The following is a 19,082-nucleotide window of genomic DNA, read 5'->3' on the forward strand; positions in this document are numbered from 1 at the left end:
ATCTCCAGCCGTTGGCCCCCCAAGGGGCGTCAAAAAGCGCCGCCTGGGGGTGAGCCGGCGCAAAAAATGGCCCTGGTGACGAGTCGGCCCCCAGGGCCGTCCCTAGGCGCGTATTAAAAAAAGATGGGACGTTCGGCGAAGTTATGATAAAAACTAGTTAAATTTCGGCCAAACATGGCAAATTTCGTCTAAACATGGCAAATTTCGGCGAAATTCGCCATTTTCATGACATTAACCTAATCTAAAAAAGAAAGGCGCTGAAGTCGTTGCCGCCATCGTCGTCGTCGGCGGCCTTCTCCTCCTTGACGCGGGCGCCCCTGCTGGACCCGGCGTCGACATGGCGGACTGGCGGTGGCGCGTCATCGTCGTCATCGTCGCTGTCGCGTAGGACGACGACATCGTCTTCATCGCGGCCGCATCGACGCTCTTCGAAGCGGCGCAGGGCGGCGCGCTGGCGCTCCTTCACCTTCTCCCGGCGCGCCTTCTCCATCGCAATGGAGTCCTGGCGTGCCCATTCTAGGGCCTCGTCGTCGTCGTCGAACTCCGCCTTCACCGGCGCAAGCCCCGGCTCCGTCTTCACCGGCGCCAGCCCCGGCTCCGTCTTTGGCTTGACGAAGCGCGGAGGAGCCGACGAGGACGAGGCGCGCCGGCCGCCCTCGTTGATGACGATGCCGGCGCTGCGAGTGCGTCGGCCGAGCGGCGACTCCGCCGCGGGCTCGGCCTTGACGCCGAGCAGGGCCGGAGTGCCGGAGGAGTGCGAGGAGGATCGGGAGGAAGAAGAGGAGGAGGAGGAGGAGTCGAACCTCCTTGGCGCCCATGGACCGACGCGTCGGTGCTGCGCCGGGGAGTACGCCAACGGCGGGTCATTGCTGCCCTCGAGGTACGTGAGCACGCCCTTGAGTGTGCGGCCGGGGACGCCCCACCAGAGGTGGCGCCCCTCGCCGTTCTGCCGGCCGCCGACCACCGGCGCGCCGTTGGTGGACGCCAATCGCTGCTGCTGGCGGCGCTCAAAATACGCCGCCCAGGCCGCGTGGTTGTCGGCGGCGTACTGGGGGATGGAGAGTTGGGCATCGGTGAGGGACGCGCGCACGATCTCGACCTCCTCGGAGAAGTACTTCGGCTTCGCCACGGCGTCGGGCAACGGGGGAATGGGTACTCCCCCGGCGCGGAGCCTCCACCCCGATGGCCCGGCGCGCATGTCTGGCGGCGCCGGGATGTTCGCCTGGAACAGGAGCCAGGACTCCTGTTCGTGGAGCGAACGGCGGCCGAAGCCGTTGGCCGTCGCCTCGTCTCCGGGGAAACGTTCTGCCATGGCAACGGCGGGGCGGGGCGGGCTCGGGAGAGGTAGAGGGAGGGGCCGGAGGGCGGCGCTCGGGAGAGGCAGGAAGAGGGAGGGGTTGGACGGCGGCGAGGGGGGACTGGTCTGGGCACAGGCGAGTGGAGGCCGCTGGCTTTTATAGCTGGGCCGCGCCCGTGTGTACGCGTGCGCGGGAAGGGAGGCGTCGGCGCGCCGCCCCGTGAAGCGCCGCCCGTGAGGAATCAATGGCAAGGCTGACCGGCGGCAGCCTTGCCATTGATTCCCCGCGGGAAACCGAGGCCGTTGGGGGAAGACGAGGCGCCGAGTCGCTGACGCGGCTGGCCCGCGTCTTTTTCGCGCCAAAACAGCTCGCCCCGGCGCCCCCCAGCGCGTCGGGTTTGGGCTGGGTCCGCCGGCGCTGTTTTCGGCCCAAGCCGGCGAAAATCGGGCTCCTGGGGGCGTGACTGGGCCGTTTTTTCGGCGCCGGCGCGAAAAAAACGCCTGGGGAGGCCTTCCTGGTGGCGCGGCTGGAGATGCCCTTAGGAGGCAGCGGCGTTGAGTTGCAGGAATCGTGGAACAGGAGGCAGTGCCTGGGTGCGGTAGGATGTGGAGATTGTAGAAATCAGAGGGAAGGTCAAGTGGAAGGGATGGTTGATGAGAGAAGAATGAGAGGAATGTGCGGCGTCCAAGGAGGGGAAGGGGAGCCGAGAGAAAGCCAACCTGCTCGTTCGGGCTTCCAAATTATTTATTGCGTAGTTCGGGAGAATGGGAGGAGGAAATGAGTGTGCCAGTTAATTGTATCGAGTTAAACGAACAGAGAGAGGTTGCCTTAAATCTGATGGCCACCAATAATCATGTCTAGACTGATGGACTGTAGCTTGAAAACGGAATGCTGATGTGGCATGATGATGATATGGATAGTGTGCATGTAGAGAGAATTGGTAGTAGTGGGGAGCAACTTCTTAAGTATGCATGTAAGATTAGCATCAAAAGATAGCATTACATTTAGAGAAGTAGTACATGAATAAAAGGGAAGCAATATACATAAATAGCAAGATATTCTATGATACACACACATTTCCGATGGTCCACACACATTCCCGATGGACCCAACCTCTGCATCTGTGAATTGCCGCAGCTGGCCACTACAAGAAGAGAGGAGCACATTAGCACGACAACTGCCGGTGACGCAAGTGTAATGGAACAAACCTGATATTAACGACGCTGCCATGTTCCTTCAGGCATGAAAAAAGCAGCCGAGGTGTGCTCGCGCTAGTTGGGTCTCCTCGACGGCGAAACGGTGTAGCGACGGGAAGGAACCGGCGCCACAGGATGCAGAGGTTGGGTCAATGTAGCCTCTGGCCGCGACGCCGATGAGGCAAGGGCAAACTTAGCCATGCGGTCAGGTGACGCCGCCGCCGGCGAATCGCAAGTTACCTGCAGCACAACAAAGACGCAAGTATGTTCAGATCGTAAGTCTGTCGAGACTGACCTCAAGAATCAGGGGGGGAGGTAAGGGGAACACGAACTGAGATGGAGAGTGTGGGAGAGCATCGGGGTGAGGGCGGCGGCCAAATCGGCACCATATTAGCGACGGTACTGAGGCCAAGAGCTCTCGCCCATGCTCTCATCGTCGCCCGCGATGGGAAGCGCGAGGCATTCGGTGATGGCGGATCCAGATGATGCTGATCTCCAATGCGGCCCGCGAAATGGGAAGAAAACTAACTGTCGGCGTCTGCTGCACTTTGCCAGAGGGCCACCCGCTGCAACTACGACCGCTGGCAGGGGCAGTAGTGGAGGGCGCCGTCGCGCAACTTGCACCCGCGTCGGGAGCATCCGAAGATGTGGAGTAACCGCCAGTGGCCGCCAGGTCGCATGATATTGCAGCAGCGAGAGACGTCGATCCCGGACGTCGGCGGCAGCGTCTTCTCTGGTGGGGGGTCAGCGGCGGAATAAAGAAAATACATGTATGCACTAATGCGGGAGGCGAGTGTCAACATGGTTCAAAGGACTTAGGGCATCTCCAGCCGTTCGCCCTCCAGGGCGCCTAAATAGAGCGGCCTGGGGGCGTGCCGGCGCTAGTTCGGCCCCTGGGGACGACCTAGCTCCCAGTCACGCCCCCACGCCCCGGCCCCAGTGTTGGAAATATGCCCTAGAGGCAATAATAAAAGTATTATTATTATATTTCCTTGTTCATGATAATTGTCTTTTCATGCTATAACTGTATTATCCGGAAATCGTAATACACGTGTGAATACATAGACCACAATATGTCCCTAGTGAGCCTCTAGTTGACTAGCTCGTTGTGATCAACAGATAGTCATGGTTTCCTGGCTATGGACATTGGATGTCGTTGATAACGGGATCACATCATTAGGAGAATGATGTGATGGACAAGACCCAATCCTAAGACTAGCACAAAAGATCGTGTAGTTCATTTGCTAGAGCTTTGCCAATGTCAAGTATCTCTTCCTTCGACCATGAGAGCGTGTAACTCCTGGATACCGTAGGAGTGCTTTGGGTGTATCAAACGTCACAACGTAACTGGGTGACTATAAAGGTGCACTACAGGTATCTCCGAAAGTATCTATTGTTTTATGCGGATCGAGACTGGGATTTGTCACTCCGTGTAAACGGAGAGGTATCTCTGGGCCCACTCGGTAGGACATCATCATATATGCAATGTGACCAAGGAGTTGATCACGGGATGATGTGTTACGGAACGAGTAAAGTGACTTGCCGGTAACGAGATTGAACAAGGTATTGGATACCGACGATCGAATCTCGGGCAAGTAACATACCGATAGACAAAGGGAATTGAATACGGGATTGATTAAGTCCTTGACATCGTGGTTCATCCGATGACATCATCGTGGAACATGTGGGAGCCATCATGGGTATCCAGATCCCGCTGTTGGTTATTGACCGGAGAACGTCTCGGTCATGTCTACATGTCTCCCGAACCCGTAGGGTCTACACACTTAAGGTTCGATGACGCTAGGGTTATAAAGGAAGTTTGTATGTGGTTACCAAATGTTGTTCGGAGTCCCGGATGAGATCCCGGACGTCACGAGGAGTTCCGGAATGGTCCGGAGGTAAAGATTTATATATGGGAAGTCCTATTTTGGCCACCGGAAAATGTTCGGGATTTTTCGGTATTGTACCGGGAAGGTTCTAGAAGGTTCCGGAGTGGGGCCCACCTGCATGGGGGGACCCACATGGACGTGGGTAGTGGGGGCAAGGCCCCACACCCCTGGTCAAGGCGCACCAAGATCCCCCTTAGAAGGAATAAGATCATATCCCGAAGGGATAAGATCAAGATCCCTAAAAAGGGGGGATAACAATCGGTGGGGAAGGAAATAATGAGATTTCTTTCCTCCCACCTTGGCCAACGCCCCAATGGACTTGGAGGGCAAGAAACCAGCCCCTCCACCCCTATATATAGTGGGGAGGCGCATGGGAGCTATACACGAAGTTCTGGCACAACCCTACCTCTCTTCCTACTCCTCCTCTCTCATGGTGCTTGGCGAAGCCCTACTGGATTGCCACGCTCCTCCACCACCACCACGCCGTTGTGCTGCTGTTGGATGGAGTCTTCCTCAACCTCTCCCTCTCTCCTTGCTGGATCAAGGCGTGGGAGACGTCACCGGGCTGTACGTGTGTTGAACGCGGAGGTGTCGTCCGTTCGGCACTAGGATCATCGGTGATTTGAATCACGACGAGTACGACTCCATCAACCCCGTTCACTTGAACGCTTCCGCTTAGCGATCTACAAGGGTATGTAGATGCACTCTCCTTCTACTCGTAGCTGGTTTCTCCATAGATAGATCTTGGTGACACGTAGGAAAATTTTGAATTTCTGCTACGTTACCCAACAGTGGCATCATGAGCTAGGTCTATTGCGTAGATTCTTTGCACGAGTAGGACACAAAGTAGTTGTGGGCGTTGATGTTGTTCAATATGCTTACCGTTACTAGTCCAATCTTGTTTCGACGGTATTGTGGGATGAAGCGGCCTGGACCGACCTTACACGTACTCTTACGTGAGACAGGTTCCACCGATTGACATGCACTTGGTGCATAAGGTGGCTAGCGGGTGCCAGTCTCTCCCATTTTAGTCGGAACGGATTCGATGAAAAGGGTCCTTATGAAGGGTAAATAGCAATTGGCATATCACGTTGTGGTTTTGCGTAGGTAAGAAACGTTCTTGCTAGAAACCCATAGCAGCCACGTAAAACATGCAAACAACAATTAGAGGACGTCTAACTTGTTTTTGCAGGGTATGCTATGTGATGTGATATGGCCAAAAGGATGTGATGAATGATATATGTGATGTATGAGATTGATCATGTTCTTGTAATAGGATTCACGACTTGCATGTCGATGAGTATGACAACCTGCAGGAGCCATAGGAGTTGTCTTTATTTATTGTATGACCTGCGTGTCATTGAAGAACGCCATGTAAACTACTTTACTTTATTGCTAAACGCGTTAGTCATAGAAGTAGAAGTAGTCGTTGGCGTGACAACTTCATGAAGACACGATGATGGAGATCATGATGATGGAGATCATGGTGTCATGCCGGTGACAAGATGATCATGGAGCCCCGAAGATGAAGATCAAAGGAGCTATATGATATTGGCCATATCATGTCACTACACTATTTGATTGCATGTGATGTTTATCATGTTTATGCATCTTGTTTGCTTAGAACGACGGTAGTAAATAAGATGATCCCTTACAACAATTTCAAGAAGTGTTCTCCCCTAACTGTGCACCGTTGCTACAGTTCGTCGCTTCTAAGCACCACGTGATGATCGGGTGTGATGGATTCTTACGTTCACATACAACGGGTGTAAGACAGTTTTACACAGCGAAAACACTTAGGGTTAACTTGACGAGCCTAGCATGTACAGACATGGCCTCGGAACACGGAGACCGAAAGGTCGAGCATGAGTCGTATAGTAGATACGATCAACATGAAGATGTTCACCGATGATGACTAGTCCGTCTCACATGATGATCGGACACGACCTAGTTGACTCGGATCATGTAATCACTTAGATGACCAGAGGGATGTCTATCTGAGTGGGAGTTCATAAGATGAACTTAATTATCCTAAACATAGTCAAAAGACCTTTTGCAAATTATGTCGTAGCTCGCGCTTTAGTTCTACTGTTTTAGGTATGTTCCTAGAGAAAATATAGTTGAAAGTTGATAGTAGCGATTATGCGAACAGTAGAAAGCTTATGTCCTTAATGCACTGCTCAGTGTGCTGAACCCCAAACGTCGTTTGTGGATGTTTCGAACATCAAACATACACGTTTTGATAACTACGTGATAGTTCAGTTAAATGGTTTAAGTAGAGGCACCAAAGACGTCTTCGAAACATCGCGGAACATATGAGATGTTTCGAGGGCTGAAATTGGGATTTCAGGCTCGTGCTCACGTCAAGAGGTATAAGACCTCCGACGATTCTCTTAGCCTGCAAACTAAGGGAGAAAATCTCAATCGTTGAGCTTGTGCTCAGATTGTCTGAGTGCAACAATCACTTGAATTGAGTGGGAGTTGATCTTCCAAATGAGATAGTGATGTTTCTCCAAAGTCATTGCCACCGAGTTGCTAGAGCTTCGTGATGAACTATAACATATCAGGGATAAATAAGATGATCCTTGAGGTATTCACGATGTTTGACACCGCGAAAGTAGAAATCAAGAAGGAGCATCAATTGTTGATGGTTGGTGAAACCACTAGTTTCAAGAAGGACAAGGGCAAGAAGGGATACTTCATGAAACGGCAAATCAGCTGCTGCTCCAGTGAAGAAATCCAAGGTTGAACCCAAACCCGAGACTAAGTGCTTCTGTAATAAGGGGAACAGTCACTAGAGCAGAATTACCCTACATACTTGGTAGATGAGAAGGCTGGCAAGGTCGATAGAAGTATATTGGATATACATTATGTTAATGTGTACTTTACTAGTACTCCTAGTAGCACCAGGGTATAAGATACCGGTTCGGTTGCTAAGTGTTAGTAACTCGAAATAAAAGCTACGGCATAAACGGAGACTAGCTAAAGGTGAGCTGACGATATGTGTTGGAAGTGTTTCCAATGTTGATATGATCAAGCATCGCATGCTCCCTCTACCATCGAGATTTGGTGTTTGCGTTGAGCATAGACATGATTGGATTATGTCTATCGCAATACGGTTATTCATTTAAAGAGAATAATGGTTACTCTATTTATTTGAATAATACCTTCAATGGTCTTGCACCTAAAATGAATGGTTCATTGAAATCTCGATCGTAGTGATACACATGTTCATGCCAAAAGATAGTAATGATAGTACCACCTATTTGTGGCACTGCCACGTAAGTCATATCGGTATAAAATGCATGAAGAAGCTCCATGTTGATGGATCTTTGGACTCACTCATTTTTGAAAAGTTTGAGACATGTGAACCATGTCTATTGGTATATATGCATGAAGAAACTCCATGCAAATGGACCGTTTGAACTCACTTGATTTTGAATCACTTGAGATATGCAAATCATACCACATGGGCAAGATGACTAAAAAGCCTCGGTTTCAGTAAGATGGAACAAGATAGCAACTTGTTGGAAGTAACACATTTTGATGTGTGTAGTCCAATGAGTGCTGAGGCATGCAGTGAATATCATTATGTTCTTACTTCACAGATGATTCGAGTAGATGTTGAATATATTTACTTGATGAAACACAAGTCTGAATTATTGAATGGTTCAAGTAATTTCAGAGTAAAGTTGAAGATCATCGTGACAAGAGGATAAAATGTCTATGATAAGATCATAGAGATGAGTATCTGAGTTACGAGTTTTGGCACACAATTAAGACATTGTGGAAATTGTTCCGCAATTAATACCGCCTGGAACACCATAGTGTGATGGTGTGTCCGAACATCATAACTGCACCCTATTGGATATGATGCATACCATGATGTCTCTTATCGTATTACCACTATCATTCATGGGTTAGGCATTAGAGACAACCACATTCACTTTAAATAGGGCACCACGTAATTCCGTTGAGATGACACCGTATGAATTATGGTTTAGAGAAACCTAAGTTGTCGTTTCTTAAAAGTTTGGGGCTGCGACGCTTATATGAAAAAGTTTCAGGTTGATAAGCTCGAACCCAAAGCGGATAAAATGCATCTTCATAGGAAACCCAAAACAGTTGGGTATACCTTCTAATTCAGATCCGAAAGCAATATGGATTGTTTCTAGAATCGGGTCCTTTCTCGAGGAAAAGTTTCTCTCGAAAGAATTGAGTGGGAGGATGGTGGAGACTTGATGAGGTTATTGAACCGTCTCTTCAACTAGTGTGTGACAGGGCACAGGGAGTTGTTCCTGTGGCACCTACACCAATTGAAGTGGAAGCTTATGATATTGATCATGAAACTTCGGATCAAGTCACTCCCAAACCTCGTAGGATGACAAGGATGCGTACTACTTCAGAGTGGTACGTAATCCTGTCTTGAAGGTCATGTTGCTAGACAACAATGAACCTACAAGCTATGGAGAAGCGATGGTGGGCCCGGATTCCGATAAATGGCTTGAGGCCATAAAATCGGAGAGAGGATCCATGTATGAAAACAAAGTGTAGACTTTGGTAGAACGGCTCGATGGTCGTAAGGCTAATGAGTACAGATGGATTTCAAAAGGAAGACGGACAATGATGGTAAATGTCACCATTAAGAAAGCTCGACTTGTCGTTAAGATGTTTTCCGACAAGTTCAAGGAGTTGACTACGATGAGATTTTCTCACTCGTAGCGATGCTAAGAGTCTGTTGGAATTATATTAGCGATTACTGCATTATTTATGAAATCTTGCAGATAGGATGTCAAAACATTGTTTCCTCGACGATTTTAATGAGGAAAGGTTGTATGTGATACAACCAGAAGGTTTTGTCAATCCCGAAAGATGCTAATAAGTATGCAAAGCTCCAGCAATCCTTCTAAGGACTGGAGTGAGCATCTCGGAGTTGGAATGTATGCTTTGATGATGATCAAAATTTTTGGGTTTGTACAAAGTTTATGAGAAACTTGTATTTCCAAAGAAGTGAGTGGGAGCACTATAGAATTTTTGATGAGTATACGTTGTTGACATATTATTGATCAGAAATGATGTAGAATTTCTGGAAAGCATATAGGGTTATTTTGAAAGTGTTTTTCAATGGAAAGCCTGGATTAAGCTACTTGAACATTGAGCATCAAGATCTATAAGGATAGATCAAAATGCTTAATAATACTTTCAAATGAGCACATACCTTGACATGATCTTGAAGGTGTTCAAGACGGACCAGTCAAAGAAGGAGTTCTTGCCTGAGTTGTAAGGTACGAAGTTAAGACTTAAAGCTCGACCACGGCAGAATAGAGAGAGAGGACGAAGGTCGTCCCCTATGCTTAAGATGTAGGCTCTTCAGTATGCTATGCTGTGTACCGCACCTAAAGTGTGCCTTGCCATGAGTCAGTCAAGGGGTACAAGAGTGATCCAAGAATGGCTCACAGGACAGCGGTCAAAGTTATCCTTAGTAACTAGTGGACTAAGGAATTTTCTCGATTATGGAGGTGGTAAAAGAGTTCGTCGTAAAGGTTACGACGATGCAAGCTTGACACCTATCCGGACAGCTCTGAGTAGAGAGACCGGATACATATAATGGAGCAATAATTTAGAATAGCTCCAAGTAGAACAGTTGTTTGGAATAGCTCCAAATAGAGCGTGGTAGCTGCATCTAGGAGATGACATAGAGATTTGTAAAGCACACACGGATCTGAAAGGTTCAGACCCGTTGACTAAAACCTCTCTCACAAGCAACATGATCAAACATAAAACTCATTGAGTGTTAATCACATAGTGATGTGAACTAGACTACTGACTCTAGTAAACTCTTGGGTATTAGTCACATGGCGATGTGACCTGTGAGTGTTAATCACATGGCGATGTGAACTAGATTATTGACTCTAGTGCAAGTGGGAGACTGTTAGAAATATGCCCTAGAGGCAATAATAAAAGTATTATTATTATATTTCCTTGTTCATGATAATTGTCTTTTATTCATGCTATAACTGTATTATCCGGAAATCGTAATACACGTGTGAATACATAGACCACAATATGTCCCTAGTGAGCCTCTAGTTGACTAGCTCGTTGTGATCAACAGATAGTCATGGTTTCCTGGCTATGGACATTGGATGTCGTTGATAACGGGATCACATCATTAGGAGAATGATGTGATGGACAAGACCCAATCCTAAGACTAGCACAAAAGATCGTGTAGTTCATTTGCTAGAGCTTTGCCAATGTCAAGTATCTCTTCCTTCGACCATGAGAGCATGTAACTCCTGGATACCATAGGAGTGCTTTGGGTGTATCAAACGTCACAACGTAACTGGGTGACTATAAAGGTGCACTACAGGTATCTCCGAAAGTATCTATTGTTTTATGCGGATCGAGACTGGGATTTGTCACTCCGTGTAAACGGAGAGGTATCTCTGGGCCCACTCGGTAGGACATCATCATATGCGCAATGTGACCAAGGAGTTGATCACGGGATGATGTGTTACAGAACGAGTAAAGTGACTTGCCGGTAACGAGATTGAACAAGGTATTGGATACCGACGATCGAATCTCGGGCAAGTAACATACCGATAGACAAAGGGAATTGAATACGGGATTGATTAAGTCCTTGACATCGTGGTTCATCCGATGAGATCATCGTGGAACATGTGGGAGCCATCATGGGTATCCAAATCCCGCTGTTGGTTATTGACCGGAGAACGTCTCGGTCATGTCTACATGTCTCCCGAACCCGTAGGGTCTACACACTTAAGGTTCGATGACGCTAGGGTTATAAAGGAAGTTTGTATGTGGTTACCGAATGTTGTTCGGAGTCCTGGATGAGATCCCGGACGTCACGAGGAGTTCCGGAATGGTCCAGAGGTAAAGATTTATATATGGGAAGTCCTATTTTGGCCACCGGAAAATGTTCGGGATTTTTCGGTATTGTACCGGGAAGGTTCTAGAAGGTTTCGGAGTGGGGCCCACCTGCATGGGGGGACCCACATGGACGTGGGTAGTGGGGGCAAGGCCCCACACCCCTGGTCAAGGCGCACCAAGATCCCCCCTTAGAAGGAATAAGATCATATCCCGAAGGGATAAGATCAAGATCCCTAAAAAGGGGGGATAACAATCGGTGGGGAAGGAAATAATGAGATTTCTTTCCTCCCACCTTGGCCAACGCCCCAATGGACTTGGAGGGCAAGAAACCAGCCCCTCCACCCCTATATATAGTGGGGAGGCGCATGGGAGCTATACACGAAGTTCTGGCACAACCCTACCTCTCTTCCTACTCCTCCTCTCTCATGGTGCTTGGCGAAGCCCTACTGGATTGCCACGCTCCTCCACCACCACCACGCCGTTGTGCTGCTGTTGGATGGAGTCTTCCTCAACCTCTCCCTCTCTCCTTGCTGGATCAAGGCGTGGGAGACGTCACCGGGCTGTACGTGTGTTGAACGCGGAGGTGCCGTCCGTTCGGCACTAGGATCATCGGTGATTTGAATCACGACGAGTACGACTCCATCAACCCCGTTCACTTGAACGCTTCCGCTTAGCGATCTACAAGGGTATGTAGATGCACTCTCCTTCTACTCATAGCTGGTTTCTCCATAGATAGATCTTGGTGACACGTAGGAAAATTTTGAATTTCTGCTACGTTACCCAACACCCAGGATGCGGGAAATTTAAACTCGGTCGTTCCCGCTCTCAAAAGACGCCGCAAATCCGGCGATTGGACGTAGTCTGGCGTTACAAAAAATAGAGCGCCGACGCTGCAAGTTCGCGTGCGCAACGATTCACTCAGCGGGGTCGGCTCCAGGCATTGGCGGAGTCGGCGTGCGCGGGCTCGTAGGTGTCGGAGCTGCTTAGGTGCTGGGCTGCGTCGGCGCGGCTTCGGCACTGCTAGGCGGCGATGTAGAGGCGTCGTTCGGTCTTGGCGTCCGTGTGGTCGTGGGCGTCGTGGGCGTCATCGGTGTTGCCGTTGGCAGCTCGTTCAGGATGAGGCCGCGCTGCATCAGGTACCACGCCTTGAGCTTCTCGTTGTTGCTCTGGAGACGAACAGTTGGCGGGCGGCGGGCGGCGGGCGGCGGGCGTAGGGGACGAAGATATGCGGGCGAACGGCGTGCGTACCTGATCCTCAATGCTGGCGCCGCTCTCCGGGCGAGCCGCGACCTCCTCGACAATTCCATGCCATTTGTTGCACGCCAACTAGATACTCTCCCAATGGTTCGCCATCGCCTTGGAGCCGCGCTGCATGTAGACGCCTTTGAAGTAGGGGTCGATGAGCTTCCGCTCGTCGAACTCGGCCTTGATGCGGTCCCAGTACGTCTCCAAGCTCTGGTTCACGCCGGTGGTCGGGTCGAGGCAGACGACTTTCCATGCTTCGGCGAGGCATTCCTCCTCCTTGGACGTCCACTTGATGTGCGGTTCGCCTGACCTAGCCGCCCGCTTCTTCTTCTTCTGGCGCCCCTTCTTCGGAATAGGAGCCGGCTCCTCCTCCTCCTCCTCCTCCTCGTCCTCCTCCTCCTCCTCGGGTCCCTGCGCGTCGTCGCCATAGACGTAGCCGAGCTTGGCCTCCATGTCACCGCTGAGGTCCACTACCTCGTCCTGGGTGGCGAACCCGGGAGACGCGGCGGCCGCGGTCGATCTTGTCGCGATGATGTCGTCCATGTTGGTTCCCGTATCGTCGGCGTCGCCGAGGTGCTAGAAGGGTAGTGGTCCGCGGTAGAGATGGGGCGTCGGTGTGGACGCGTAGGCGGCGGGCGGCGAGTAGTTGTATTGAGGGTACTGCACGCCGACGAAGGCGGGCGAGGGCGTGCGCATAGCGGGGTGACCATGAGGGAAGGTCACGTTTGGGTTGAACCCACCGTGCGCGTCACCGTCGGCGTAGCTGGGCGACGATGAACCCCATGGAGATCCGGCGCCTTGCTATCCCCAGGGCGCGTACTGGGCGTGGCTGACGACGGGTGGATTCATTCCCGCCTGGTCGACCAACGAGGAAGACGCCGCCGCGCGCGCCGCGTTGTCGCGGGCCTTCTTGGCTATGGCCCTGTTCCGCCTGTCGGCGGTGACTGCTTCGCGCCGCTGAACTTCCACCCTCCACTCGGTGTTCGACAGGCCCGGTGGCTTTGATGGCGGCGCCCTCGGCTTCCTCTGCTTCGGCTGGGGCACGGCGCCAGCCACAGTTGCCGCCGCGCGCTGCATGGCGTACTTCTTTGGCGGCATGGCGTGCTTCTTCGCGGCGAGCGGGAGGGGGTTTGGCGGGAGAAAGGAAGAGAATGGTGGGAGGTAGGCGAGCGAGCGGGAGAGATGTGCGGGAAAAGCGTCAAGAAACGGCGGGAAAAGGCCCTCGGGTCGCCTCCAGGGCGGGCCCACGCGCCTTTTTCGCTTGTGCCGGCTCCCCAAGCGCCCCCAGGGCGCCGGGTTCGGCCTGGGTCCGCCGGCACCAGTTTTGGCCCGAGCCGGCGAAAAACGGGCTTCTGGGGGCGCGACTGGGGCCTTTTTTTGGCGCCGGCGCGGCAAAATCGCTTGGGGAGGGCCTGTTGGGGGCGCGGCTGGAGATGCCCTTACCATTATCAACATCATGATGAGTTTTGTTTTTCTTATTTTCACTGATTATGCACCAAAGCCTTGTATCATTACCATCACTGAATGAAAATGCCCGTGCATTAACAAAAAAATTATAACAAACTGAAGTGGGTGATGTCTTGGCATGATGGGAAGAATAATAGTAAAAGTATATTCTAAATAATGTTTGATATAGCTGTCAAAGAAAAGTACAGATTTTAGTTGAACCCACGGGTATTTCAAAAAGGGAATCGTTTCTCGCCGGGGCACCGGCCGAACCGTTCCGCCGGTCACGCGCTAGACGTGGGATCAAAATTGATCCAACCGATCCCATCACCTCTCACGTAGGCCCACTCCTTATCTCTTCCCAACCAAATCATCCATCTCTCCCCTGGAGTTTCCATGGCCGCTACCTCCGGCGGAAAGACATGGCCGCACCAGCCCACCGGCGGCTCCGCTGCTTGCACAAGCACGCGCCCTTAGAACTCCCTTTCCTCTGATGCGCTCCGCCATGGCCGCGCCCTCATCCTCCCCCCTGATGCTTGCGTAATAGTCGCACTCCCTCCTCCTCTCCCTCAAAGCTCATCGCCATGGCCGCCTCCTCCTCCACCCCACCCCTCAAATGCTGCAACCGATGTGCTCACCATTGGAACTCGTGTGGCTGCGTGCTGCATTCCACGGCCATGGCCACGAGCTATTTTGTTCAAGGGAGACTATGATTTTTCTGTTGATGAGCTGGAACCAACAATCGGCGGCGGCGGAGCTGCGACCGGCAATCGACCGAGCTACAACCGGTGATACAAAATGCTACGACCAGGGCTAACTTTTGATGTAACCAAAACAGGGAGCGGAGTTTGAAATGGCGTCGAGAAGCTACAAGCAGTACCCAAAAATGCTACAACCCGTGTCCAAAAAAGCTACCACCGGCTTCTTCAAAAGTTTCAGACAGAGACGAGGAAGCTAGGAGGAGGCCATCGAGAAAACCAAAATAGCTACAACCGGCTGCGAGATAGCTGCAATGGTTCTTTTGAAAAGCTTCAAGCCAGAGAAACAGCATGCACGCCAGCTACGGCCAAAGGCAGCGACTTTGTTAGATGCAACCGTGTTGGCTTCTTGCTACCACGGTGACGACTTTTTGCTACATCCACCCACGACCCATTGTGGAGCTACGACCCATGCCGGCGGAAATGACATTTTTTGCTGCAAGCATTGTCAACTTTTGCTATGACCGGCGAGAATTTTTGCTACATTCATTCATGAGAGTGATGCGAATCGGTTGGGACGACAACGACGCCTTGTTTTTAGCTAAGCCATCACCAGCGTCGACCCGGTGCTACAACCGCGTTGCTTTTTTGCTTCAACCAGCAACCATAAAAGCTACTAACTAGTGACCACTTTTTTGCTACAATGGGCGAGGGGGGATGGCAAGCATCGAGGGCACCAAGCATGAGCGGCAGCGAGCACGCCGGTGAACTACGCCCGTCGCACACCGGAGCTACACACGGAGCTGCAAGAGCAAGATGCATGTGTTGCATGGGTGAAAGCCGGCGGCGAGCACGGCCGGCAAGGGCTCCGACCGGCGACTAGGACGTGCGGCAAGGAAGGCTACCAGTGGCTAGGGCGGCCGGCGAGGACGGCGACCAGCGGCACGGACGGCCGGTGAGAGGCGGCGACGGGAGAACACGTAGGGCTGTTGAGATGGAAGGGGTGCGATGAGATGCAGAAAGGGTCCTTCGTACTAGTGCATTGACGAAGATAAAGACGCATCGAACGGTTCCAATCGATCTAATCGGGTGGCTGCGGGCCGACCGACCGAAATTTGGGCCGGTAGTTTGGGCCGGTGCGTTGACGCAAATTACCGCCGTTTCAAAAAACATTAGTAATTAATATCATTTTGTATGCAATAAGGTACAAAGGAAGTAACTATGTTGGAACCATCAGCCGCACAGAATCAGGTTGTATATCATATTACACAGATGGAGGTTGGACTTGTACAGGAAGTCATCCTCGTATATTTTATGATGACCATGGTCATCATACTCTAGCACGCCCTCCCTGCACTGACATGTAATTCTGCAAACTATGGCCTCCTTTGGTTTATAAGTCAGGGAAATCATAGGAATAGGAAAGTCATAGGAAATGAGATGACATGCATCCAAACCCTATGAGTAGGAATATGATTGGAGATGTTCTTTGATTCACATCATAAGATTTTTTCCATTAAGTCTAGGCTAATATTTATTTTCCTCTGAAAAGTAGAGGATAGGAAGAATTCCTCCATAGGAATATGATTCCATTCCTACAAACCAAAGGGCACTAAAGAAAATTTTTCTATAAAAATCCTATCCTATGGAATTCCTACTCCATTCCTGCAAACCAAAGGAGGTCGTAACGATGGTGGGGTGGGTGCCACTTCTAATATTAATTGAAGTTTCAAACTGACATACATAATCATAAACCTAAGCTAGTGGCTCTAGTTATGAATGGAGTTGAACTATCCCTCTATTCCATTTAATTTAGATAAACCTGAAGATATTTGTCTGACCTTGATTGCCTGGAAGAAGATATAAAAAATATATTATCTCGCGCATAGTGAATGCCCGGACGGAATGGCTTTTTGATGTGCTTCGTGATATGACAGAAAATATGCGGCTCAAGGTACTAATGCTGCTATGGAGGATATGTAAGGAATGAGATAGTTCATGAGAAAACTGCGCCTCCAACTAATGTTTCCAAAAGGTTCCTCTGCAGGTATGTCTCTTCAATACTTAACATCTGACAAAACCATGATTATGATCTAGTGAAGGGGAAGGGCGTGATTGGTGAAAATGAAATCTCCAAGGGGGCTGTGATCGTATACTAAACCCTAATTGATGACCTATACTACTAAACTGAACACAAAATGAATATATATCACTGAAAACCATATATTGAACCCTAACAAGGTTGAAAACTATTAACTAAACCCTGAGAAAACGGAGAACTATTGACTAAAAATTGAACTCCTAAATCATAACCACACATAACTGAGACTGGCACAGAGTGACAATAATGAAATACTAAGAGCTAGTAATGTTGATTTTTTTACAGAGAACCATGTAATAAATAATTTATTAGGACATTCCTGTTTATAGACTGAAAATGACAAAAGTGGAAGAAAAATGAAAATTGAAAGAATAAAAGACACACTAATGACAAAAATAAAATAATAGAAAGGCACTAAAAACTAAAAAATGATAAACGAAAGACAAGAAAGCACATCCTCAGTATTAGTATTTGTTAGTAGTTGCAAGTTATCAGCTAACTAAACAGAACTTGATGAAATGAAAAGTAAAGCAACAGTAGGTAATGTCCCGAGGCAGTAAACATCAGAAAAGATTGCTACTACAGTAGGAACATTAATTCTCTAGATCTACTATTATGTAAGGGTAACCAGTAATCCGATGATTTAACTTACTAAACAAAAAATAATCCTCCTCGGCGGCAGGTGCTTGCTGATGGTGAGCCTGACGAGGGAGCTCCACCGAGCTTCTCTCCATACCACCAACTCTCCTACCTCCGGACGTTCCAAGGAAGCACGCCTCCGGCCAACAAGCATTACTTGCGAGCAGCTCGCTGCACACCAAGGGTCTCTAGCCATCCCATGTTGTAATCACTGGCGAGGCGCCCCCATTTCAGCATGGCATATTCTTTGAATTCTAGGATGGTTTTGGGGATTAGAATACATGATGCGTAGAAAGCTTTTTTTAATTTGTGTTGGTAACTAGTATACGATCATGGTAGCATGCTATTTTTTAATATGAAAACTTAAAGAAGTATTTTATATTAAGTATATTTAATAGCATACATGGGTGGTAGCTTTTGCAGCATCATGGTCATTAGTGCTGGGCCAGCGAGATTTGGTTTCAATGTAATTGAGGCATTTGATAAGGGGATGATGCATTTGATGAAGCACTTGTACTACACATAGGTACATTATTTTGTTGGTGTATGTTTTATAAAGTTAATCCGCTAAATGACCTATATCATCATTGTCTCCTTGGATGTAACTTAATGTGTAAGTGTAAACTACAAGATTAGCTAGTAGCATGTTTCATAAGAGTAAGTAGTACAAGTTTTCATGTTAAAAAATACCATCAGGTTTCTACACTCTTGCATAGGACTTTGGATAAATGTAGGCATGCCACACATGCCTCTGGTGAGTACATATCATCATGATTTGTTTTGATGATTCAGTAGGATGTTAAGGGTTTGATGCATTTAAAAAGGTGCAACTTTGATTATTAAACCATTGCATTTCTGCATTCCACAACATTTAGCTGGCCATCCATGCACACATGACTAATTGAGTCATGGAGCTGCCCACTACAATGGACACTGGATGCTGATGAGGAAAGTGCTTCCTAAGCTTGCTGAAGGCGTTGTAGGATGTTGACCCAAAATCTGTAACATGAGCGCATGTTGAAAGTTTTATCATGCTGTTGTTGGGTTGTAAAGGAATGACGATGGTTCAATTGTTGGCTAATTAAAACGAAGGAGTGGTTGTCATGGCATGTAGTTTCTCCCTTGCTTGTGAATAAAAAACCTACCCACCTGTTATGCTGCCAAAATTTTCGACAAAAATTACCCCGACTTGTCAAAATTTTGGCCTTGTTTGTAAGAAAATGAAAACTTTAGGGGGTTTAATGAAAAAAATGATCTTGTTTGTAAGAAAATGCAAACTTTAGGGGGTGTATATCGCATGCTTAGTTCTAAAAAAATGACATGCTTAGTTCTTGACAGTTGACAGCAGACCTGCACCGCGTAGCACACCAAGGTGGCAAAACATGCCAGATGGCAGGACGTGCGCCGATGGTGGCTTCAAGTAACCGACCTTCATGCCGGCCAGCATGATGCCGGCCAACAAGGCTGTGAGGCACAAGCTCACCATTGATATCGATCTTCATCAGACCTGTGCCAGACCACAGAAATTTAACAAAAATGAAAGAAGATTAATCATCCAAAGCACCACAGGAAGTCCAAAACTACAATAGCTAATAAGTGAATGAAGATACGGACCAATCAGGAGGAGAAGAGATGATCACGCTGTTCTTCAGGTTGTGCTTGCGGGCGTTGATAGCGACGGC

The sequence above is a fragment of the Triticum dicoccoides genome, chromosome 5B (assembly GCF_002162155.2).
Source record: "Triticum dicoccoides isolate Atlit2015 ecotype Zavitan chromosome 5B, WEW_v2.0, whole genome shotgun sequence".
In the NCBI taxonomy this organism is placed as follows: Eukaryota; Viridiplantae; Streptophyta; class Magnoliopsida; order Poales; family Poaceae; genus Triticum; species Triticum dicoccoides.